This window comes from Prionailurus bengalensis, chromosome D3 (assembly GCF_016509475.1).
Source record: "Prionailurus bengalensis isolate Pbe53 chromosome D3, Fcat_Pben_1.1_paternal_pri, whole genome shotgun sequence".
In the NCBI taxonomy this organism is placed as follows: Eukaryota; Metazoa; Chordata; class Mammalia; order Carnivora; family Felidae; genus Prionailurus; species Prionailurus bengalensis.
Window position 1 is genome coordinate 87264143 of NC_057356.1, and position 26871 is coordinate 87291013.

A 26871-nucleotide genomic window follows, 5' to 3' on the forward strand; every position below is an offset into this window, starting at 1 on the left:
CTAACACAGCATCATGGTAATTTCCAATACGACATCAATTATTGCTTTTGGTCAAGAGAGGGAAAGCTCTTGTTAAACAAACAACAGAACAACAAAAGATACATATGAATTCAAATCATCATCATATAAGAATGCCTTAGTTTTAGTGCTTTAGTCTTTGTTTTCAGGGTAGCGAGTCAATAGATGAGAGGGGGACTGTGGAAAGAGCATCATCAAGGTGACGTTGGAGCCTGGAGAAACTGTTCCTCAGGCAGGAAGGATGGATGATGATAACTAAGTTTTAGGGAAGAGTCTGTTCAAGTGTAAATGGATATGAATATAGGCGACAGGCAATATTCTAAAGATCATCAAAGTGATATGAAATATGAACATGTCTGGATTGTTTAGCACATCATTTCTATACTATACATCTCTATACATATACTTAACATTCTGAGGTGATATAAACTTAGAGGAGATTCAGGTTAGTGCTACAAAATTATGCTTTTACTTATTGATATATTTTTTATAATGGCAACGCTACATTATTTTGTTTATATATTATTACAGTCTTTTTTTCTAGATGCTTTTCTTTAAATTGTTGCATTCTTGGGATATGTATTTCTGTGTCCTTTTTCCATCTTGTTTTACCTCTATTCCCTAAAGAATGTTATCCATTATTATCGCCTATGTGTCCGGATCTCACATCTGTATCCCCAGTTCCAATCTTGCCTTCAGGTCCAGAGCCGTATATTCATCTGCTTTGTGCAAGTCTTTGTCTCCATACCCCACAGGAATCTATATCCCAGGTACCCAAACTCAGTATATTATTTATTTCTCACTCTCCAGTATTTTCTTCTTTTTCTCCAAAGTTTCTTCTATCTTTTGTCTGAGAAAAGACCTATTCTAGATATCCTGTGTAAGTGGAATCACAGGATATTTGTCTTCTAGCCACTTGCTTATTTCATACAGAATAATGTCCTCAAAGTTCATACACATTATAGAATCTGATGGGATTTCCTTCGTTTTTAAGGCTGAATAATTTTCCATTATATGTAGGGTACCACATATAAATAGTGCTTATGTGAATGTACAAATACCTCTTTGAGACCTTGATTTGAGTTCTTCAGAATTACCCGGAAGTAGGATTGTTGGATCATATGGTAGTTCTGTTTAAATTTTTTTTTAACATTTATCCATTTTTTGATAGAGCATGAGTGGGGGAGGGGCAGCGAGAGAGGGAGACACAGAATCTGAAACCGGCTCCAGGCTCTGAACTGACAGCACAGAGCCCGACTCGGGGCTCGAACTCACGGGCCATGAGATCATGACCTGAGCTGGAGTTGGACACTTTACCTCTTGAGCCACCCAGGCACCCCATGATAGTTCTACTTTAAAGAATACTTAAACACTATTTATCCTCGTGGGTTGTACTGGTTTATAATTCTGCTAATAGTGCACAGAGATTCCAGGTTCTCCACCTCATTAACACTTGGTACTTATTTTTGGTGGAAACCATCCTAGTGGGTGTGAGGTGATATCTCATTGTGATTTTAATTTGCAGTGCTCTGATGATGAGTGATACGGAGTATCTTTTCATATGCTTGTTGGCTATTTGTAACTTTTAGAGAAATGTCTAAATCCTTTGCCCGTTTTAAAATCTGATTATTTGATTTTTTTGAGTTGGAGCTCTTTACATATTTTACATGCTAACTTCCTATCAGATAAATGATTTGCAATTATTTTCATTCCGCTATGTTTCCTTTTTCAGGTAAAGATAATTTTGATATTCAAAACAAATCCTAAGGGTTCCTTAAAAACATATACACCATGTGTATTTTAGCACACTAGCCTTTGGCAGGGAACTGTTACCCTTCAGATATATTTGGAGATCATTGATTATGCTGCATTTTAGCAGGTGATATTACTATAGTCTGGCTTCCTTTCACCTTCACGGGAACTTTCTAAAGGTCAACTCACTGTAGTGCTTAAGGTGGATGTTTCAAAATTTTAAAAATTATGTATACAGGTAAGGAAGGAGGAAGGTGACTTAAAATGGGACCTTCAGATGGTGACATCTGTGGCATTCATGAACTATGCCAAGGCTTTTTAGGATAGGGATAAAATATAATTTCTTATGTATAATGAATTTCTACATATAATGTCTTAAATACAGTGGATTTCTTATATATAATGATTTTCAAATTGAACCTATTTTCACTCTGATTTCTCTAAAGTAATCTGATTTCCTTAGCTGAACCAACTTTCCTGTTTTCCTTGTTTTCCCTCCCCTCCCCCCTCCACTCCCCAGCCCCTTCTCAGATCTGCTGCTGCTTCATGGCCTTTCAGGTGAGCTCTTCCCTGACTGGCCTTCCTCTTAGGCATCTCCTTGTGGCTCTACTAAACCAGCACTTATGTCCAGCATCCTGTTAGAATTTGATTTATCTTTCCCATATCCTCAAACATTATTCAGGGTGGGATGTATGTGTGTTGGGGGGGCATGATGAATGCCTACAAGTGCAAGCATTTCCCTCCTGTTATCTCCTTACTTACTGAGGTTTCTCATTTGTGGCTGTCAGCGTTCAGCCAGAAAAACACTAGCCGCTGTATGTGTTCCAGGCATGAAACACTTAATAAGGGAGGGAATAGGGGCTTAAATGAATGTAGCAAGAACTGGAGCTCTGGAGTCCATGGTTCTCGATTGTTTCCTTGGAAATGATGGCATTTCTAAAGACTTTCTGCAAACTACCACCAGCTATCTCACTCTGCACTTGAGGGTTCTCCAGGAACTCATTGGGGCATCTCCTGTCCATCTGCACCTCTGGCTGCAACTTCCTCTAGAGATTAATGGCCCCATCTTTCTATAACCCAAATCTCACATGGTGTTCTTACTGCAAATGCTAATCAAGTCTCATATAATGTAAGTGAACTCTAAAAAATGTATTTGCAATTCTTTGTGGTGAGAAGAAAAACTTAGAAGATTCTAGTAGCAATGCCGAGTTGTGAACACATTCTAGGCTATCATTCCTCCACACCCCCTTATATGTCTGGATTTCCTAGAAACATATGTTTGTCTACATCACAGTCCTACTGGAGTTCAAATCTGTATAGGGAGGACGAGTGGCAGAAGGAGAAGAGAAAAGGTCCATAGCAAGACTTTGCTGCCTTTAACCTCTGTGGGTGGCAATCCATGATCTGAGGAATGGAGTATTGGATGCTAGACTTGAGGAGTTAGGTGTATGTTTCAGGAATAGGGTCACAAACTGAGTTGAAAAAGAAACTGGAAATGTATCCAGTGCTAAGAGTATATTTAGGCAGCTTTACATTTTGCATCAGTTTCACCTTAAAACATTCTCCAATTCTTCATCAGAACTTAGTGGCATTTATCATATGCTTTCTAGTGATTTGGTTCAGATTGTGTGTGTGCACTAACAAGATCATGGGCTCCTTGGTATCAGGGACCATGTTTTGCTCCTCTCTGAATCATTCTTGTCTGGTAGAGAACTTGCCTTTAGTAGGCACTCAGTAAGTGTTTGCTGCTTGATTGATAACCCTGTATTTCTTTAGTGTTTAGACTTCCCCAGTGAACGTGTGTATGTTAGGACCCCCTGAAGTGTCACAGTGAGAAAAATGGACATCATAAAACAGTCCAAAATAGCGGTGTAGCTGAATTGACAGTGAATGCATTGAAAAATGTGCCATAAATTTATACGCACCATACATCATCAAGTGTGGTGTATTCTTCTGTGAAATATTAAGTAAAAAGCAGTCTTCTTAACATGCTAGAGCATTTCTGCATTTCCAAGAATACAAAGCCAGAAAATATCTAGAAAATGTGTTGGACCAAAGATAGTAAGATTGGTTTTAAAAAGCTCCACCTTTAACTACAACAGTAATAGCAAACTGGACAATAATTGATGGAAGTTCAGAGCTCTGGATGCTTGAATCAGGAAGTGGAGAGTCTAGCCCGCTATAACAGTAAAAACACATGATGGGTTATAACAGTCTGCGAGTGGGTGGCCCAGATCGATAACTTCTCATGAAGTTATTCAGGGAGTCAGAATCCTCCCATGTTGTTGTTCTGCCATCCTTAGGGTGCATGGTTAAAGTTGACTTGCTGCCTCGCATAGGTCCTGGTCTAAAGGAACTGGGAAACATGGAGAGCAATTTCTAAAGCTGCTGCACACCTTATGTCTAGTCATGTTCTATTGGTGAGTACTTAGATATTTTTTATTGATGAATCATATTTAAAAAAGTAGAGAGATATAAGGTTTTAGATGTCTTTTATTCTCTCATAATTCCTTGAATATATTCGGCATTATGTAAAAATTTTCCCACTTTATTAAAGATACTAGATACTGTAGGTAGCCTATTATGCCATAAATCCTTTTTTTTTTTCTTTTTTTTAGATGTATGGAAGGAATCCCACAAAGGGACTTTTACCACTTGCTGCTGCTTGTTTTTCCTTCCCTGGAAATAAATAATATTGATAATTTTATAGCCTAATTTTCCTTGTTTTATTGAAGTGTAGTTGACTTCCAATATTAGTTTCAGGTGTACAATATAGTGATTCAACATTTATGAATGTTAGGAAACAGTCATCTGGATAAATCTAGCTATAATCTCTTACTAACATTGTTACAATATTGTTAATTATGCACTTGGTGCTACACATTATGCCCCCATGGCTTACTTATTTTATAAGTGGAAGTTTGTACCTTTAAATCCCTTCCCCTATTTTGCCCATCCCTTACGTCCCTCCTCTCGGGAAACCACTAAATTGTTCTCTGTATCTGCATCTATTTCTGTTTTGTATTTTGTCTTTGTTTTTGAAATTCCACATGTAAGTGAAATAACACAGTATTTGTTTTCCTTTCACTTCTTTTACTAGTATAGTACTTTCTAGGTGCATCCATGTTGTTACGAATGAAAAGATTTCATTCTTTGTTGTGGCTGAGTAGTATTTCACTGTGTGTGTGTGTGTGTGTGTGTGTGTGTGTGTGTGTGTACGTACGTACGTGCGTACATGCCACATCTTTATTATCCGTTCATCTGTTGGTGGATACTTCCCTTGCTTCCATATCTTGGCGATTGTAAATTATGCTGTAATGTAGGAGTGCATATATATTTTCAAATGAGTGGTTTTGTTTTCTTTGGAAAAATATGCAGAAATGGAATTGCTGGGCTTTATGGTATTTCTGTTTTTAACTTTTTGAGGAATCTCCATTCTTTTTCTGTAGTGGCTGTGCCATTTTGGATTTCTACCAACAATGCATGAGGGTTCCCTTTTCTCTGCATCCTCATCAATAATTGTTTCTTGTCCTTTAGATAATAGCTGTTCTGACAGGTGTGAGAGTATATCTTTTTTTTTTTTCTATTGTGGTTTTGATTTCCATTTCCCTGTTAGTGATGTTGAGCATCTTCTCATGTGTCTATTGGGCATCTGTATGTCTTAATTGGAGAAAGGTCTATTAAGGTCTTCTGCCCACTTTTTACATTGTATTGCTTTTTTGTTTTTATATTGAAATGTGTGAGTTTTTTTTATTTTGGATATCAAGTTATTTGCCATATAATTGGCGAATATCTTCTCCCATTAAGTAGGCTGCCTTTTCATTTCATTGGTTTCCTTTTCTCTTAAAGAGCTTTTTTTTTTGATGTAGTTTTATTTGTGTTTTTATTGCCTTTGAGGAGACTGATCAAAAAAACTATATATATATGTATATATGTATATATGTATGTATGTATACATGTATGTATATGTGTATGTATATGTGTATATATGTATGTGTATATATATATACACATATATATATGTTGTTTGGACTGATGTCAAAGAGCTTGCTGTTTATGTTCAAGGAGTTTTATGATTACTGGTCTTAAATTTATGTCTTTAATCCATTTTGAGTTTCTTTTTTTGTAGGATATAAGACAGTGGTCCAATTTCATTCTTTGGCATATATTACCACCTTTCCCAACACCAGTGATTGAAGACCTTCTTCCTTCATTGTATGTTTTTGCTTCCTTTGCTGAAAATTGATTATATGGGTGGGTTTATTTCTGGACTCTCTTCTCTGTTCCATTAATCTCTATGTCTATTTTTGTGTCATTTCCATATTTTCGTCACTATAGCTCTGTAGTATGGTTGACTATCAGAGAGTGTGATATGTTCAGCTTTGTTCTTTCACAATAATTGATTTGGCTATTAGGAGTTCTTGTGGTTCCATATGTATATTAGGGTTCTTTGTTCTAGTTCTGTATGAAAATGCTATTGGTAATTTTAATAGGGATTGCGTGGAATCTGTGGATTGCTTTGGGTAGTATGAACACGTGAATAATTTTCTTCTATAATTTTGGTATATATCTTTCCATTTATTTGAGTCATCTTCAAATTCAACAGATTTATGTATATTAATTTTGTATCCTGAAACTTCACTGAAGTAGTTTATTAGTTTTAGTAGTTTTTTGGTGGAGTCTGTAGAATTTTTTGTAGTATCCTGTCATCTGCAAATTATGCCCACTTGACTTTTTAGATGTCCTCTTTTCTTCTTGTCCAGTTGCTGTGGCTAGGATTTCCAATACCACACTAGATAAAAGTGGCAAGAGTGGGCATTCTGTCTTTTCTGTGATTTCAGAAGAAAAACTTCAAGGTTTTCATAATTGAGTATAATGTTAGCTGTGGATTTGTTATTTATGACCTTTATTATATTGAGGTACATTCCCTCGTACCCACTTTGGTGAGAGTTTTTATCTTAGTTGGATGAGTTCTTTCAAATGTTTTTTCTATGTCTTACTGAGATGATCGTAAGTTTATTATTGTTAATGTAGTGTATCATATTTATTCATTTGCAGATCTTGAACTATCCTTGCATCCCTACAATAAATACTGCTTGATCATGGTATATGATCCTTTTACTGTATTTTTTATTTTATTTTAATAATATAATGTTGAAAATTTTTGTATCTGTGTTCATCTGTAATATTGGCCGGTAATTTGAGAAGGATATATATTAGCTCTTCCTTAAATGTTTGGTAGAATATACTTGTGAAGTGGTCTAGTCATGGACTTATGTTTGTTGGGGGTTTTTGGATTGCTGATGCAGTGTCATTACTAGTAATTGGCGTATTCAGGTTTTCTGTCTCTTGAATCAGTCTTTGGAAGATTGTATGCTTGTCCATTTCTTTTAGATTATACCACTTGTTGGCATATAGTTGTTCTTAGTAGTCTCTTATCCTTTGTGTTTCAGTGCTATTGGTTGTAACTTCTGAGCTTTTGTTCTTTGTCTCGTTTTTTTCTGACTCTTTATGTATTAGTATGCCATTTATGTTTATGGGAGTGACTTTATTTAGAAAGTGTCATGTGGGCCACTTTCTCACACCATTCACAAAAATAAACTCAAAATGGATAAAGGACCTGAATGTGAGACAGAAAACCATCAAAACCCTAAAGGAGAAAGCAAGAAAAGACCTCTCTGATCTCAGCCGTAGCAATTTCTTACTTGACGTATCCCCAAAGGCAAGGGAATTAAAAGCAAAAATGAACTGTTGGGATCTCATGAAGATAAAAAGCTTCTGCACAGCAAAGGAAACAATCAACAAAGCTAAAAGGCAACCAACGGAATGGGAAAAGATATTTGCAAATGACATATCAGACAAAGGGCTAGTATCCAAAATCTATAAAGAGCTCACCAAACTCCATACCCGAAAAACAAATAATCCAGTGAAGAAACGGGCAGAAAACATGAATAGACACTTCTCTAAAGAAGACATCCGGATGGCCAACAGACACCTGAAAAGATGCTCAACGTCGCTCCTCATCAGGGAAATACAAATCAAAACCACACTCAGATATCACCTCATGCCAGAGTGGCCAAAATGAACAAATCAGGAGATTATAGATGCTGGAGAGGATGTGCAGAAACGGGAACCCTCTTGCACTGTTGGTGGGAACGCAAATTGGTGCAGCCACTCTGGAAAACAGTGTGGAGGTTCCTCAAAAAATTAAAAATAGACCTACCCTATGACCCAGCAGTAGCACTGCTAGGAATTGACCCAAGGGATACAGGAGTACTGATGCATAGGAGCACTTGTACCCCAATGTTTATAGCAGCACTCTCAACAATAGCCAAATTACGGAAAGAGCCTAAATGTCCATCAACTGATGAATGGATAAAGAAATTGTGGTTTATATACACAATGGAGTACTACGTGGCAATGAGAAAGAATGAAATATGGCCCTTTGTAGCAACGTGCATGGAACTGGAGAGTGTGATGCTAAGTGAAATAAGCCATGTAGAGAAAGACAGATACCATGTTTTCACTCTTATGTGGATCCTGAGAAACCCATGGGGGAGGGGAAGGGAGAAAAAAAAGAGGTTAGAGTGGGAGAGAGCCAAAGCATAAGAGACTCTTAAAAACTGAGAACAAACTGAGGGTTGATGGGGGGTGGGAGGGAGAGGGGGGTGGGTGATGGGTATTGAGGAGGGCACCTTTTGGGATGAGCACTGGGTGTTGTATGGAAACCAATCTGACAATAAATTTCATATATTGAAAAAAACAAGTGTCATGTGGGGATCCAGTAGTGTAACCCTGATGGTGACCCAAGCCAGGTGTTCCAACAGTGTCTCCACGTGGGTACGTGCACCCTTCAGTTGTGGCTGGGCCATGATTGGTGTGGACTCTGATGTGCAGGGCTGTCCTCTGGCATGACTGGCTGTGAGGCCTAGCCACAATTACTACAGATACACTAACCAGTGGGCCTGGCTCCCCTGTCTCTTGGGTAAAAGGCCCAGCCATGACTGCTCTGGGCATGCTGGTGGATGGGGCAGTCCTACATTGAAGCTGGCTGTAAGGTCTGCCAGAAACAATGTCGGGTGTTCTAATGTATAGGGCTGGCCCCTTGGCAACAATTGCCCCTGTTGGCCTAGGCCATCCAGTACATGTAGCAATGTTATGGGCTGCTTGAGGGCAGTGCGGGTGCCTTTTGCTAGCTTGGCAGGGTGGCGAGCTGCTTGGGAGGGGCAGATTGGGTGGGGTAAGTTCTCAGAAGAATGCTCTATAGACCGAGGGTGTATGAATTGACTTCTGCCAGCGCGAGGTCAGCTAGGTAGAAGGAGAGTGAGTAAAAAGTGGTCCTGCCTGTGCTTTCATCCCTAGTGAATGTTCCGGCAGATCCCTGTTCCTCTGGAAAAATGCTGTAAAGTGAGTCAATGAAATTGTCTTCATGTGTAAACCGGGTGTTTTTCAAACTGCTGCCTTTGTTCTGGGACTTGGAACAGGGGGTATCTGTGCACCCTTTAAAATTTAAGTGGAGTCTTGGTTTCCAGCTGCTCTCTGGCTCTCCTGGAAGTAAACTCTGCTGGTTTCCAAAGCTAGATGCTGTGGGGGCTCACCTTCCTAGTGTGGGTTCTCTGAGCTGGGGAGTCCGAAAGGTACTTTGAGCCCAGGTTCTTCAGAGAGGGCCTGTACGGTGGCGATGTCTCTCCAGCTTGTGAATCATTGTTCTCAGGGTGTGGGCCCTGACTAGATTGCATCTCTGCCCTTTATTACCCATCTCAATGTGTTTATTTGCTTTATATCCTTGGTTGTGTCAAGTCTGTTCTGTTAGTCTTTATTCTCAGAAATAGTTTTGTGGGTCATTGCAGTTTTGTGTCTGTGGGAAAAGGTGAACTCAGGATCTTCCTGCTCTGCTGTCTTGATCCTGCTCCTTTAGACTATTCTTTTGTATTCCTTTTTTCTTTAAGATATTTTCGGGTTTTGATGATGAGTTTACAGTTAAGGTTTTTTGACATGTGTAAAAATATTACATTTGCTATCGCTTGTGCTTAGTACTCGTCAGAAATACTGACTTAGTTTACTGATCATGTAATTGTTCATTGCAAAGGGGAATAGCAATATTTAGTAGTTGACATCTGTGAACATGCCCTCAACTCTGGTGTCTGAAATATTTAAAATAATTGTACATAGATTTTATTATACTCATGAAATCTAAATTTCTTACTAGAAATAAACTATGCATGTAAAGTGTATAAATGGAATTTCTTTTGTATCTTAAATGGTATTTGGTAAGGTTTGCCGTCCTACTCCCTCAGATATACCATAAAATACCTGAGTATTTTAAAAAGAGGTATTTGAAAATGAAGAGGACATTTAGTGGAGACTGCAAAGGTTGGTGGTACGTCTGGGGAAATTTTAGGATAAATGATATACGACAGAGTATTTAAGGAAGTTTGAAAGTGAAAGTAAGGGAAGGATTAGTCTTCTGTAAAATCGTTCTTTATTTTTTGTTTGCGGTTAAGCTTAAAAGCTAATGGAAAAAGTTGAAGAAAGCTATACTTTGGCTTATAATAAGTAAGTTTGCCTCCTCTCATGTCAGTCCTTATGGAGTAGTAAGCAGGAGACCAGAAAATAAACAATGATTGGCCAACAATATAGAGGGGATAATGGCTTTGGAAGTAAATTGGATGGTCCCTGGTATTCCTTCTGTCTGATACGAGGGTAACGAAGCATGATTGTGCTTCTTTAGAGAGTTTGTCTATGGTCTTTGCTGAGGCTAGATGGCCAAGGAGCAGATTCAAGAAGTTTGTGAATAGTAACATTAATAGGAAAAAAAGCAAATTTTGACAAAGATGAAGTCAAAATTAATAAGACTTCAGAATAAGATAGTTGAAGAAGGCTTCGAAGGGTAGTCAGGTTGGCCAAGTGTAAGACTGACCTTTCTTTCAAGTTGTACATTAGTTTAAGTTGTGGAGTGTAGTGATTCAACAATTTTTTTCATTACTCCGTGCTCGTAATGATTAGTGTAATCTTAATCCCCATCGCCTATTTTACCCATTCCCCACCCTCTTTCCCTGTGATAATCATCAGTTCTCTATAAATAAGAATCTGTTTTTTGTTTTGTCTCTTATTTGTTCACTTGGTTTCTTAAATTCCACATATGAGTGAAATTATATTTTTCTTTCTCTGACTTATTTTGCTTGGTATTATACCCTCCAGATCTATCCATGTCAATGCAAATGCGAGATTTCATTCTTTTTATGGCTAATATTCTATTTGTGTGCGTGTGTGTGTGTGTGTGTATTACCTCCTCTTTATCCATCTATTGATGGATACTTGGGCTGCTTCCATAATTTAGCTATTGTAAATAATGCTGCAATAAACATGGGGTGTGTATATATTTTCAAATTAGTGTTTTTGTATTTTGGGGGTAAATAGTGGAATTACTGGTGACTACTTTTAATTTTTGGAGTAATTTCCATCCTGTTTTATACAGTGACTGAACCGGTCTGCATTCCCACCAACACTGCATGAGGGACCCTTGTTCTCCACATCCTCATCAATGCTTATTTCTTATGTTTTTGATTTTACCATTCTGATATGTTTGAGGTGATATCTCATTGTAGTTTTGATTTGCATTTCCCTGATGAGGAGTGATATTGAGTATCTTTTTATGTGTCAACTATCTATGTGTCTTGGGACAAATGTCTGTTTGTGGCTCCTGCCTTTTTTTTTTTTTAATGAATTATTATTTCCAGTGTTGAGTTACATAAGTTCTTATATGTTTTGGATATTAACTATTTATTGGATATGTCATTTGCAAATATCTCCTCCCATTCTGTAGGTTGTTTTCCATTGTTGATTGTTTCCTTTGCTAGGCAGAAGATTTTTATTTTAATATAGTCCCAATAGTTTATTTTTCCTTTGTTTCCTTTGATTCAGGAAACATACCTAGAAAAAATGTTGGTACAGCTAATGTCAAAGAAATTATTGCCTGTGTTCTCCTAGGATTGTTACGGTTTCAGGTCTCACAATTAAATCCTTAATCCATTTGGGATTTATTTTTGTGAATAGTGTAAGAAAGCAGTCCAGTTTAATTCTTTTCCTTCTAGATTTCCAGTTTTCCCAAGGTATGTTCTTGCCTCTTTTGTCAAAGATGAATTGACCATATAATTGTGGGTTCATTTCTGGATTTTCTATTTTGTTATAATGATCTGTTTATTATTGTGCCAGTACCATACTGTTTGGATCACGATAACTTTGTAATCTAGTTTGAATTCTGGAATTGTAGTAGCTCCAGTTTCATTTTTCATGATTTTTGGGGCTATTTGGGGTCTTTTGTGGTTTCATACAAATTTTAAGATTGTTCTGCTGTGATGGATGCTGTTGGTATTTTAATAGGGATTGCATTAAATCCGTATATTGCTTTAGATAGTGTGGACATTTTAGCAATACTGGCTCGTCTAGTCCATGAGCATGGAAGATATTTCCATTTGTTCAACTTCTTTCATTAATATTTTATAGTTTGCAAAGTACAAGTCTTTCACCTCCTTGGTAGAGTTTGTTTCTAGATATTTTATTATATTTGATATAATTGTAAATGGAGCTGTTTTCTTAATTTCTCTTTCTGCTCCTTCATTATGAGTGCATAGACATGCAACAGATTTCTGTATATTGATTTTTGTATCCTGTGACCTTACTGAACTTACCAGTTCTAGTAGTTTTTGGTGGAGTTTTTAGGGTTTTTTATTTATAGTATCATGGCATCTACAAATAGGGAAAGTTTTACTTCTTCCCAACGAATTTGGATGCCTTTTATTCCTTTTTCTGATATAATTGCTGTGACTTGGAATTCTGGTACTGTGTTGAATAAAAGTGGTGAGAGTGGACATCTTTGTCTTGTTTTTGATCTTAGGGGAAATCTCTCAGTTTTTCACCACTGAGTATGATGTTAGCTGTGAGTTTTTCATGTATGACCTTTATCTTGTTGAGGTATGTTCCCTCTAAACCTACTGTGTTGAGGGTTTTTATCATGAATGGAGGTTGTATTTTGTCAAATGCTTTTCCTGCATCTGTTTAAATGATCATGTGGTTTTTATGCTCTTATTGATGTGATGTGTCACACTGATTGATTTGCAAATATTGAACCACCGATGCATGCCAGGAACACTTGATTGTGGTGAAGGATTTTTTAAATGTATTACTCAATTTGCTAATATTTTTTTTGCAGATTTTTGCATCTATGTTCATCAGAGATTTTAGCCTGCAGTTCTTTGTTTTTTTATTTTTTTGGGTAGTGTTCTTACCTTGTTTTGGTGTCAGGATAATGCTGGCCTCATAGAATCCATTTGGAAGCTTTCTGCCTTCTTCTGTATTTTGGAATAGTTTTAGAAGAATATTAAGTCTTCTTTAAATGTTTGGTAGAATTAACCTCTTTATTGGTTAACCTATTTATTGTTTTGATTGCTGATTCAATTTCAATGGTGGTAATTGACCTGTTCAAATTTTCTATGTTTCTAGCCATTTATCCATTTTCTAGGTTGTCAAGTTTGTTTTTATATCATTTTTCATAATGTTCTCTTAGAATCCTTTCTATGGTGTTGGTTATTCTTTCATTTATGACTTTGCTTGATTAGTCCTCTTTTTTTAATGAGCGTGGCTAAAGGTTTACCAGTTTTGTTGATCTTCTCAAACAACCAGTCACTGGTATTGTTGATCGGTTCTATTGTTTTCTTAGTTTCTGTTTCATTTATTTCTGCTCTAATTGTTATTTCCTTCCTTTCATTGGTTTTGGGTTTTGTTCTTCTTTTTCTAACTCCGATAGGTATAAGATGAGGTTGTTTGATTCTTCTTCTAGAGGCAGGCCTGAATTGCTGTAAACTTCCCTTTTAGAACCACTTTTGCTGCACTGCATTGATTTTAGAGTGTTGTGTTTCATTTCTATTGGTCTCCAGGTATTCTTTGATTTTCTCTTTGATTTATTGGTTGACTCACTCACCCCTTAGTAGCATGTTATTTAACTTCATTTATTTGTCGTCTTTCCAGATTTTTTTCTTGTGGTCAGTTGCTAGTTTCATATTGTAGTCTGAAAGATGTATGGTATGACTTTGGTCTTTTTAAATTCAAGACTTATGTTGTGGCTTAATGTGTGTTCTATTCTGGATAATATTTCAAGGGCATAGAAAAGAATGTGTATTCTGTTGTTTTAGGATGGAGTGTTCTAAATATATCCGTTAGAGCCATCTGGTCCAATGTATCATTCAAAATCACTGTTTCCTTGTTGATTTTCTGTTTGGATGACCTATCCATTAATTTAAGTGGGGCATTTAAGTCTGCTACTATTACCATATTACTATCAATTTCTTCCTTTATGTCTATTAATAGTTGCCTGAATTATTTGAGTTTTCCAATGTTGGGTGCATAAATATTTATAATTGTTACATCTTCTTGCTGGATTTTTCTCATATGATTATATAGTGTCCTGTTTTGTCTCTTGTTATATTTATTGTTTTAAAGTCCATTTTGTCTGCCATAAGCATTACTACTCTGGATTTTTTTTTTCCACTTCCATTTGTGTGATAAATGTCTTTCCATCCTTTCACTGTATGTGTCTGTAGGTCTGAAATGAGTCTCTTATATGCAGTATAGAAATGGGTCTTGTTATTTTGTTTGTTAGAGAAAGAGAGCATGTGAGTGGGGGAGAGGAAAGAGAGAGAGAGAGATAGAATCTTAAGCAGGATCCACACCCAACATGGCCTTGATCTCAGGATCATGAGATCATGACCTGAGCCAAAATCAAAAGTTGTATGCTTAACCACCTTAGGTGCCCTGGGTCTTGTTTTTTTTTTAATCCATTCCATCATCCTTTGTCATTTTATTGGAGCATTTAGTCCATTTCTATTTATAGTAATTATTGATAAGTGTGTACTTACACCATTTTGTTACATGTTTTATTTATTTATTTTTTTATTATAGTTCCTTTCTTCTCTTACTCTCTTCTTTCATGGTTTTGGCCTTTTTTAGTGTTACGTTTGGATTCCTTCCTCTTTATTTTTTAGATATATATTGTTGGTTTTTGATTTCTTGTTAGCATTAGGTTTGTATATAATATCTCATGCATGTAGCAGTCTCTATTAAGTTGATGGTTACTTAAGTTTGAACCCGTTCTTTACTTCTCTCCACTCATGTTTTAGATATATGGTGTCCTACTTTACATCCTTTTATTTTGTGAGTCCCGTGACCGATTTTCATAGATATGCTGTTTTTTCCCCCACTTCTTTTGTGCTTACTACTTTTTTTATTCCTGCTTATAGTCTTTCTGTTCCACTGAAAGATTCCCCTTTAACATTTCTTGTAGAGCTGGTTTAGTAGTGATGAATTCCTTTAATTTTTGTATGGGAAAGTCTTTATTTCTCTTTCTATTCTGAATGATAACTTTGCTGGGTGAAGTGTTTTGGCTGCATTTTTTTTTTTTTTTTGTCTTTCAGCACTTCAAATATATTATACCACTCCCTTCTGGCTTATAAAGTTTCTGCTGAAAAATCAGCTGATAGCTTTGTGAGGTTTCCCTTGTACACAACTTTTTTATTTATTTTTTATCTTGCTGCTTTTTAGAATTCTCTCTTTATCACTACTTTTTGCTGCTTTAATTATTGTTCTTGGTGTGGATCTTCTTTGGTTGATTTTGTTGGGGGCTCCCTCTGCCTCCTGGATTTGGATGTCTATTTCCTTCTCCACATTTGGGAAGTTTTCAGCTATTACTTCAAATAAATTGTTTGCCCCTTTTCTTTCTCTCCTTCTTTGGGATCCCTATAATGCAAATGTTACTCTGTTTGATGATGTCACTGAGTTTCCTAAGTCAGTTTTCATTTTGTATAACTTTCTCCCCCCTCCCCTTTTCTGGTTGATTGCATTCCATTCCTCTGTCATCAGGGACCCTGATCTGTTCTTCTGCTTCCCTTAGCCTGCTATTCATTCCGTTAGTGTGTTTTTAATGTAATTTATTGGGTTCTTCACCTCTGATCGGTTCTTTTTTTATAATATCTTTGCTGAGGGTTTTACTGAGGCCCTCTAGTCTTTATTTCTAGTCCAGTGAGTATCTTTATGATTATTACTTTAAATTGTCTGTTAGACATATACATATCTCCATTTTGTTTAGAACTCTTGCTGTGATTTTGTCCTCTTTCATTTGGGACATATTCCTCTGTGTTCTCATTTTGTCTAATCTATATGTTTCTATGTGTCAAGTCCGCTACATCTACTGCTTTTGAAAGTAGTGGCTCTGTGAAGAAGAGTTCCTGTAGTGCCCTGCAGGACAGTGGTCCCTGTTAATTAGAATTTGGCCCTTCAGGGATGTCTCCCACGTGTGTTGTGTGGCCCTGGTTTGTGGCTGAGCTGTTTTTTATTTCAGTCCTCAGCAGTGGCTTTCTTTGCCTGTCGTGGGCCAGTCTGGGGTCACCTTGGGTTTTATTTGGGTCAGAACAGGCATTTGCCAGAGATGCAGCCGCATAGAACTGCATGGTGCTTTCCCTTTGTTGTCCCCCTACAAGTTTTTTGTTGGTGGGTGGAGCCTGCAGCCAGATTGGCTGTCTGCCCCCAGCCCACCGCTGGGGCTGCAATTGGACTGTTGCCTGATTACCTTTCTTTCTCCCTGGGACAAAAGTCCCTTCCGACTGGTGCTGGCCCCCGTCGGGGCTGCTTGCACACTGCTAGGCTTGTGGCACAGCTTCGGATGGGCTCTGTCCAAGCGCGTGTTAGAGGGGGCAGATCTGCAGAACATGGCACTGGGGGGAGATGAGGTGTTAGTCAGGTTTGCACTATTCTTCTGTGGGAGAAGACCACGAAGTGAGGCCTGGCAGGACAGGGTGGCTTGGTAGAAGCGTGGGGTTAGCAATGTTTGTGCGGGTCTGCTGTGGTTGGGAACCTGGAGTGGAGGCCTGGCTGGAGGGCGCGTGTCTGCAGGGGAACGTGGGTGTGGAGTGCACTGTTAGCCAGTTAGGTGGTGAGTGTTGGCACGCACTGGTTCCTGCAGGTGGACAAGTGTTTAGTCGGGGGGCTGTGGGAGGGAAATAGCACCTGCCAACTCCTTTGTTCCTGGAAGAGTCTCCCAAAGATCCCTGAAGACTGGCATTTCTTACTGGAAGCCACATTAGGAGATATAAATGCGTAGAATATTTATGCAACATAATGGAAGCAAGTTAAGTGTGAAAAATTGTTTAAATCCAAATTACTATGTAGGAATTTATATGCCCTATATAAAACATTGAACTCCGGATCTTTTCATTACCCCAGTCGTTTGGTGAGTTTGCAGGTTCCTTGAACCACAAGAATATTTTATTTTATATATGCTGTGGGGTATCAAAGAGCTAGAAAGGTTTATCACTAGAATTGCAGTGACGTAAAATTTATCACATGGTACGTATAGCTGTTTGGCCACAGAACTAAGTGAAAACATCACCCAACGTTAATCAAATCTTAATCTCAGAGTAAAAAATTAAAGGTAACTAAGTTATTTCATTTGAAAGCATTTTATATTAATTGCTAACCTATATGTTATTTGATCAATTATTAGTATTTTATTTTTAAATCTAGAGGGATTTTCCCAATGTTATTTCTAAAATCTCCCTCTTTGTACTGCTGTCATTCATTTTTCTATGAAAAAGAACACAGCATAATATTCATGTAAGGCATTCATTCCTAATAATCTAGTGGTATAAATTATCTTTAAATAGTTCTTTAGTGAAAACTTACACTGTTTTATGTGTTTGTGTTATAAAAATGCTAAATTATTTTTAAGGGATTGTCTCAGAACCTTCTGAGGTTCACTTATTTGCTCACTTTATAATGAAAAGACAAAGTGATTATTAAGCTGTTATTTTCCCTAATAAAACTTTGCAGAGATTTATTAACATGTTCCTCCAACTTTAATCTATATGTAGTCATCCCATCTGCAATAAATGTTGAGTTAGCACCCATTTGCACTACGATATAGCAGGTAGTGAATGGAAAAAAAATATGTAAAAACATTATATAGAAGCCGAGTGGGCAAACTATGGTTTGTGGGCCAAATCCAGTTTGCTAACTAGTTTTGTAAATAAAACTTTGTTGGAACTCATCCATGATCATTCATTTGTGTGATATATAAAATCTCCCATAAAAACTAGAATTATCTGCCCTTTTCAGAAAAAGTTCACTCACCTCTGATAGAGCATGGATTTCAGTAGCAAAAATATAAAAGCCTAATATAGATCTCAATCACATGAGATTTATCAGACTAGGGAAACTACTTTTAATGTTTTGGATATTAAAATGGTCTTTTTAAAAATACCTCATAGGCTTACAAAAGGAATAAAAAGGCATGTAATGGAGAGCTTTGTCCTGAGAAATGTTTTAGTCATTTCTTATTAGTCCATCCACTGGCTGCTTCCTATTAATTCAGTGGCAGCTATCCAAGCTGGCCCTTTTCTGCCACGTGGGATGTCTCTAACATCTGGTGAATTCCGGGAGGGTGATAATGAAAACAATCACCTGTGCTTAGTCTGCTCTCCAGGAGGAGCAGGTAATAGGGAGCTTGTGCTTGCACTTAAATTCGTAACTGTGCATTGGATGGTTATGAGATCCAAAACCTTTACAATTTCATTTTTACTTACAATTTACACTTCAATTACTTTCCCTTGGCCTTTTCCCAGCATTAAAAAAGTCTAAAACTCATTAATTCCCATTATGACATTAAAACAACAACCCCATGGGCTCTGTGTATCATTCTCTGCTGAGTTTCCCATTGAGGGGTTAACCAAGCAATGAAGTCCTGCCAGTTGGAGGATTCCATCTCCATCGGTTGTAGCTCTTACAGGAAGACATTCCAGTTCTAGACTCATTGTAACCTACACAGACAAGGCAGCCACTAGTTAAGTGTGAGTTTAGTGGGACCCAGAGTCCCACATGCCTCCCAAATTGTTCTTCCATTTTTCCTGCAGTCCATGAAAGCCTTACAGTGCTCATTACATGGGGTGCAGCTAATACACCCCCAGTGAGCCTGAACTTGGTAATTGGCAGGGATAATAAGTTTTTTTTTTTTTAAACATGAATACCTTGGTTAAATCAATTACTCAGGAGCGCCTGGGTGGATCAGTCAGTTAAGTATCTAGCTTCAGCTCAGGTCATGATCTCACAGTTGGTGAGTTTGAGCCCCACATCGGGCTCTGCACTGACTGTGTGGAGCCTGCTCGAGATTTTTCTCTCTCCCTCTCTCTCTGCCCCTCCCTCACTTCTCTCTCTCTCTCTCTCTCTCAAAATAAATTTAAAACAATCAGATTGACTAGCAGTGTCCTTAGATCAAAGATAAATCCTGATCGAAGAGATGAGGCATTTGGGTTATGAGAATATGGGTAGATTCAGCCTGTGTTCGGCCTCACCTTGAGAAACCATGAAAACAGAATGACCTCCTAGGAAGTCAGACTTGGACAGGAGTACAGAGGCATTGGCAACTACAAAGGAGAAAACATATGGGCAAAAGGGAGCCCTGATTCAGTATTTTGTATACAGGTTATCCATAACAAATGCTGAAGAGTGATTTCACCAGCAGCTCAAACGTTTGGAATTGGGCTGGCAGGAACAGAAGTGATAACAGTGGGTTCCCAAAGACCCAGTTGTAAATTGTAATCGTGTTACAATTCTCTGAAGTTTTGAGCACCTGCATCTATGCATTTATGGGTTTGGGGTTGCTTCTGGCATTGGCTGTTCCTTCTGGTATGCCAGCATATTTCCTGGTATATTTAATTGTATAAAAATTATTTTTTTTTAGTATTCAAATTCATTCACTGTGAGGTATCCCTCTCAAAGATTTATGGACCTTAATATCTAGTGTGAACGTTGGACCTTAGGTCAGATGTCTCTGTCCTTATCTGGGCATGGGGTCTAACAGCACCTAGCTCTGATTTGTGAAAGAACTGTGTTGGCTATGATGAACCACATTATTGAGGCCAAACTAAATGGCTCTGACGTTCAGCGATGGACATTTTCAGTTTACAAAATTCAAAAATCTAATTGAGATACCAGTTCAGTTATTTTTTTTCAACAGAGAATTAGCCACGCGAAATACTGTTAATACTACTTAATGCCATTGCCACGAATATGCTTTGTTGCTTTCCTCATAAAAGTTTCCAGTTATTTCCATTTCACATATGAAAGTGAGTTTCTGATACTTTCTTGTTACTTGCTCACTAAAATTTTTTTTCAAACTTAAATCTATTTTTTTCCCTTGGGTTTTTTTTTCTTTCTGTTTGAAACCTAGAATTCCTTTAAATTCAAGTTCTTCTATTTGAAAATCCTCGGTTCTGCTGCATTGCTGTAACCTTGGCTCCATTGTGGCCTTGTAGGAGATGAAAGGAAAGTCTTTTCCTATATGCAGCTTATATGTCCTGTTCACTATTTTCTTTTTTGTATTATGCAAGTCCTCTCTAGCTTTGAGAATGCAATGAAAAATTTCTACAACTGCAGACAAAAGTGACACTGTGGTTAGTACTGGTAAACCAAGGGAAGAAATTGAAGGGTATATTTGAGGTTTATTTACTGTATGGTTGAGCCAGGTTTTTTTAAATATCTTTATTCTTTCTCAGTGAAGTGGTCTGAGGGATATTTGGAATTGAAATGATTGTTTAATGCTTTGAATCTTCCCTACCATGGACTCCGTGAAATGAGGAGTGACCTGGGTGATGTGAAATTTATGACTGCAAAATAAAGTAATGGAACATCCAGAATTTTACTGCATCAGTGTCGAGAAGTAACTAGCTTCACAGAATATCTGTTAAGTTACTTAGGAAACCACTGTTACTAGATTTTAAACTAGGTTGGGCGTTTCTTCTTACCTTCCATGTCCCCCCTTCAGGCTCGGACACATCAAGAAACTCTGTGTTAATGGGGAAAAAAAAGTATGGATCCTTTTCCTTTACATGTCTTAGTTTTCAGGGCTGTGTGAGAAAGCATGCTCACCTTGACTAGTACTCCTGCTGTTACATCATTGATGGATGATGTGATTAGTTCTCTTGTAGTTCTGGTTCTAGCCATGACTACGGGTTATGACCATGATCCTCATGTCAGGGTCTGAAGAGAGCTAGATGATCAGTCAGAGAAGCACAATTCTGAAGGAGTTGGGAGAAGAGTTCATGCCACTCTCCAAAGCTGTCCTTCCTGAGTGTGGACGGTGGTGAACATAGCTGCTTAGGTATGCAATGATGGCTCTTTTTGAGCCAAAATAGAAGCTTGAAGGAAGAGTAAGATAATGGAATGGGGTCTAAAATCTTTGGGAGCAAGCCACTTTTAGTTTTATGTTACTCTTGACCTTGATTGCCATAGTAAAGTCTTATGTAATGTTTCAGATTTGTTTCATTTCAAGATAATATGGAGCATCAAGGAAACGCCCTTGGGTCATAGTTTAAAGGAAGTGAGTACATGGTGTCACCAGCCATAAAAACTAAGTTCTCTGGATGGTGGCAAAATTCAAGAGAAAAGTCGTAGTTTTGAGCTCTGGCTTCATTCTTCCTGTGGGGGTTCATTTTGTTGTTGTTGTTGTTGTTGTTGGCAATCTCAGTAAATCTGGTTCTATTTTATTACAGTTTTTTTTTCCTTTTAAACTCTGAGCCTGGGATGTTTGTAAAGTGAGTGTACCCATACAACCATAGAGGTATTCTTTCATTCAGCATATTTTCAGGAAAAATAGTGTATGAGCAGCTGGGAATTCCAAATCAAAACCATGTGGTTTTTGCAGGGAGGAGGAATAGTTGATTGAAATTAGCCAAGATTCTTTACAGATTTCTCCATAGAGATGCAGTCGATTTCCCAATCTCTGGACACTCTATTAGCCTCGTGACTTGTTTTGACCAACGGAAGTTAGCAAAGATTATGTGAGAGTTTGGAACCCCGGCCTTCAGAGATCTTCAGTTTCCATTCCCCCTCTTGGAATCAGACTGCCATGTAAGGAAGGTGGCACTTGCCTTTTGGAGACACAAGTCCGAGACCACAACCAACCTCAGTTGCCTGCACTGTAGATGAAGCCACCTCAACCCTCACAGCCTCAATTGAGTTGCTAGATGATAGAAGCATGTATACAGTGGAATATTATTCAGCCCTAAAAAAGAAGGAAATCCTGATACTGGCAATAACATGGCTGAACCTGGAGGACATTAGGAGAAGTTAAGAGGCCAAACAGAGAAGGACACATACTGCATCATCTCGTTTACATGTGGAATCTAATATAGTCAGACTCACAGGATCAAAGAGCAGGATGGGGGTTGCCATGGGTGGGGAGGGTAGGGGAGATGATGGTCAAAGAGTATAGAGTTTTAGTTGTGCAAGATGAGCAAGTTAAGGAGGTCTAATATACAACAATGTGACAATCGTTAACAAGACTGTATTTTGTATACTTGACATTTGCGGAGAGAGGGTAGATGTTAAGTGTTTTCCTACATGCACACACACCATCCCAGGAGAGACCAGCAGAACTGCTCAGCTGAGCCCAGCGTAAAATGTGATATGTGTTATTTGTAAGTAAATACAATTTTTATTGTTTTCAGATGCTAAGTTTGGGGATGATTTGTTATGATAAATAATGGTATAGAAGGTTATGTCTTTTTAGAATGGACTTCTTAAAAGACTTACCAAAAAGAAAACTATGACTTAACACTATTATGTGCATTATAATAGAGCCACTTGTTTGAATGTCAGAATGCTAGTTGAAACAAGGTGTTAGATGTCTTTCTCTTCACGGGGACTAGATATTTGTTCTTTGAGTCCAGTCTACTGAGTATATCTTACATTGCCTGGTTGCTGCATTCAGTCTGTTTGTAGATTCTCACCCGTGTTCTTTTTGTGGGCTTTACCTTCTCTGTCCTCCCCTTAATTGTTGGCCCTTTGCACAACTGCTGGCTCACCTGTTCCAGTTTTGGTCTGGAAATTTCTAGAGTTGTCTGTGAGTGTAATCTATCAACTTTATGCTGAAAACCGTAAATTCTCTAGTCTATTTATCCAGTAATAAATGTTTCAAGTTAATTGCCTCAAAGTTATGGGAAGTTCAAGATGTCTGAAATAGGGGCTCCTGGGTGGCTCATTCGGTTGAGTGTCTGACTCTTGGTTTTGGCTCAGGTCCTGATCCCAGGATTGTGGGATCAAGCCCCGTGTCAAACCTGACCCTCTCCCCAAACACACTCTCTTCCCAACCCTCTCAAATTACAAAGATGTCTGTAAAATAGTAATATTTTAGAGCTTACTCTGAGCCCATGCTGTGTAATTAACATGTGGGTCTTAATTACTTTAATTCTGACATCATCAGATGCCAGTATTCCCTCCATGTAGAAAGGAGTTTTAAGGGGTCAGGTAACATGCTCAATGTGACATCGTCTCTAGGTAATGGAGTGTTCTTTTGAGCTTCTGCATTGGAGACCTTCCTTCTTCCTGCCCTCCTTCAAGTCCAAAAATGGGCTAAACCAGTCACATTTATCAGTCACCAAGCACTTCTATCACCTCCCTTCTAATTATGTCTTGTGTATTTTTCCACCTCCACCTTTCCACAGCCATCGTCCAATGCCAGGTCCTCACGTCTGGTGTTGTGGACTCTCTGTGGATGTCTTCCACTGCCTCTACTCCCCTTGCTACTGGCAGAATAATATTACCAGTGCATGTCTGGTCACTCCTGCTTCCCATGGTGCTCTGTCATCTATAGGGTAAACTTGGCAGTGTCTTTTTTGGCATCTGGGCCAAGACTGGCAGTTTCTGCCTTAGTAGTGGAGCAATGACGTTTTGATTCATTCCCTAATTGGATGTCCAGATTGATCTTCTCTCTCTCCTCTTCTCCCAATCCAGTCTGCCATACAGGATCACGATAGGTTACGAGCACACACTCTTTTGGTCTGCGTGTTTCTACTTATTTGAAATCCCCTGTCACTACCACTCCCACTCCCACCCCCACCCCTCCACACACACAGACACACACCTACATGCTCGTCTGTCCAGAAATCTATTTAAGTGTCCAATCTCAGGGCAGAAGTTCCCTCTTCTCTGAGGTCTTCCTGGGGTCTCCAAGCAGATAGAGATGCTTCTCTGTTACCGCCGCTCTGTGTCTATGTACTTCCACTTATGTAATACTGTATCTGGTGATATTAACGCTTTTAAGTCTTTCTTTTCTGTTCTTTGCCTTGCAGACAGGGACAACTTACAGTGTATCATATTTTTGTCCACAACACAAATTACACTGCTGATCACAGAGTGGACACTTGCTAAGTATACACGGAATGAGGGAAGAATGAAAATGCCTTGCTACAATTTTGTGGCAAGAAAGAGTCCCTGGATCCTTTGTGTCTTAGCTCATTGCCTACTCAGATGTTAATTCTCATTCCAACAATTTCTGTGGCTCCATAGGAGGTTTCCCCTGTATGTGATGTGGGGACCCACAAGTGCATGGGTGCAGCAAGTACTGGAATTCACTGAGGAAATAGCTGTAACATTATAATGAAACGTAAGCCTAACAGTTTTATGCAGGGCAAAAGGCAATTTGCAAGCTTTCGATGATACATTTCTAATAAAAGGACTGTGATCATTTCTACAAGATGATGAGACTTTCTCTCTAGGCCTTTTTACTTTGACCTGAGGGTTCAGTACATCTGATAAAAGGCAATAAAAGGGCAGACTTTGAAATAATCCCAACCAAGGGATGTTAGGAGATGAATAGCAGGCCATGTCCCGACCAGGAGGTTAATTGCTGAAACACAAAATATCCTGCGGGAATATGCTGCTTGGAGGTATGATCTTTCAACCCTGGGGTGCTAAAATCCTGGTTCTTGTCATCAGATATTTTAATTACATGCTCTGTACAAGAATTTCTGTATCACGATGAATTTGAAATCCTCTAATTACCTAGGATTTAAAAAGCAAACAGAAAATGGAAACGTCAGAGGTCAATACAAATAAAAGCAAGAATCCGCGAAGCCTGCCTGAAGAGGAAGCAGGAATCAGAGGACGAGAGTTTGAAAAGAGCTAATTGGCAAAGTCCAGTCTTTAACTTAGGCAGCGATTAGAAATAATTATAATGAATAGAGCTTCATGATTGTGATGGGTTAAAAATGCAACTTTTTATTTCAGCAAATAATTTCAACACACTTGAAATGTTTACATTATAAAGAAATTATAAAGCTGAATCATGACATTTTTATCCCTAAACACGATTTTTGTACTGAAATAGTTGCATTTAAAAAAAAAATAGCCTTAATGTTTATTTGCAAGTTTTGCAATATGGCCCAGTACGTTCTTTTTTATGATATAAAGCGCTATAGATTTGAAACCTTTATGCTCCTCAGTTCTCTGGGTTACCGGGCAAGCTTGCTGTTTTCAGCCATTCCCACTTGACTTTCTTTCTGTCTTCCCAATATAGGTCTCTGCTTGGCCTCTGTCATGAATATGAATTAATTCTCATCCTACTTTAGAGGGTTGTTTAAAAAGGAAAATAGAACATTTCCAAATTTATATAATTTTCTAACTAGACTCCTTAAATTCAAATTCATGCTTGTTCTCTTGGAACCAGAGTTTTTATGAAAATCTTCATATAAAATGCTTCGAGATCTCTGCACCTGTCTTCCGCATAAACACCAGCGATCTGAGAATGCCGGCGTGGTTCAGGCACCAGTGTCCTTTGCCTGCACGATCTCATTAGGCTTATAACTGGTCTTTGAGCTTTCTTACTTTGCCCTGCCAATATCAATGCCTCACAGCAGCCAGAGTGATTCTCTGGTCGAAGCCTTCGCTGCTGTCCTGTCTCACCATGACCTCGTTTATTATCTCTCTGCTGTTACTCCAGCCACAGTGCGTCTTTGCTTCGCTAAAAATGCCCAGCTCCTTGGGCCTCAGGTCTTTTGCACTGACCATTCATCAACTTCGGAATAGCTTTTCACAAGCATCCTCCTGACTTCTTCCTTTACCTTCTTCTCTGCTTAAATATCCCCTTTTAAGTGAGGACCTCACTCTCCCACCCTGTATAAAATAATCACCCCTCCCATCTTGAAACTGGCTCTTTCTGTATCTGTACCTGCTTTAATTTTCTTCTGTGCATTCATTCTCCCCTAATAAACTACATATATATATATTTTTGTTCCTTCCATGACAGCAGGAATACTTTGTTCCTAGTAAACAGTCAGGTGCTCAGTAAATAGTTGCTGAAATCTTTGAGTACATGAAAACTGTGAAAATTGGTTTCTCTTTTTTTCCCTTTGGCTTTGCTACTCCTAACATTTATTTTCACCGTTCAAGAACTAGGGTGCTTTTTTGGGTCTTTCTCAGTATAATGAAAATGCACAGCTTCTGGGGTCTGAAACAGGCATGATGTTCCCTCATCTGCCTTACATTCCTGGAAGAGCGTCAGGGGCCATAGCTGCCCCATTCCACATTCTGTCATCGGTGCTGATCACAGAGCCTGGCACATTTTAGATTCTCAACATTCAGTAAATGGCTGAATTTTGCAGAGATATGGTGGAATAATTTATGATATATAGTTAGGCAGATTCAAAGAGTTACAGAATGGTATGCATGATATGATAAACATTTGCAGGATAAAATTAGAAACCAAAAAGCATCGTGTATATAGGAATACTTCATTTTGTTGTGTCTGGCTTTATTGTGTTTCTAAGATTGTGCACTTTTTATGAATTGAAGGTTTGTGGTAGTCCTGCCTCTAGGGTCTGTCAGAACCATTTTTCCAAAAGCATTGGCTCACTTTGTGTCTCTGTGTCCTATTTGGGTAATTCTTGAAATATTTCAGGCTTTCTCACTACGATGTTGTGGTCGTTGGTGATCAGTGATTATGACTTGCTAAAAAGCCCAGATGACGGCTAGCATTTTTTAGCAGTAAAGTATTGTTTAAGGTAGGTACGTTGTTCTTTTAGTCATAATGCTATTGCACACTTAATAGACTACAGTGCAGTATAAACATAACTTTTATATGCACTGGGAAACTGCATAATTACTAGACTCACTTTATTGCAATATTTGTTTTATTGTGGTGGTCTAGAATGAAATCTGCAGTATCTCTGAGGCATGCTTGTATTTACATTTCTTTAATATGTTTGTGTAGGTAAAGTA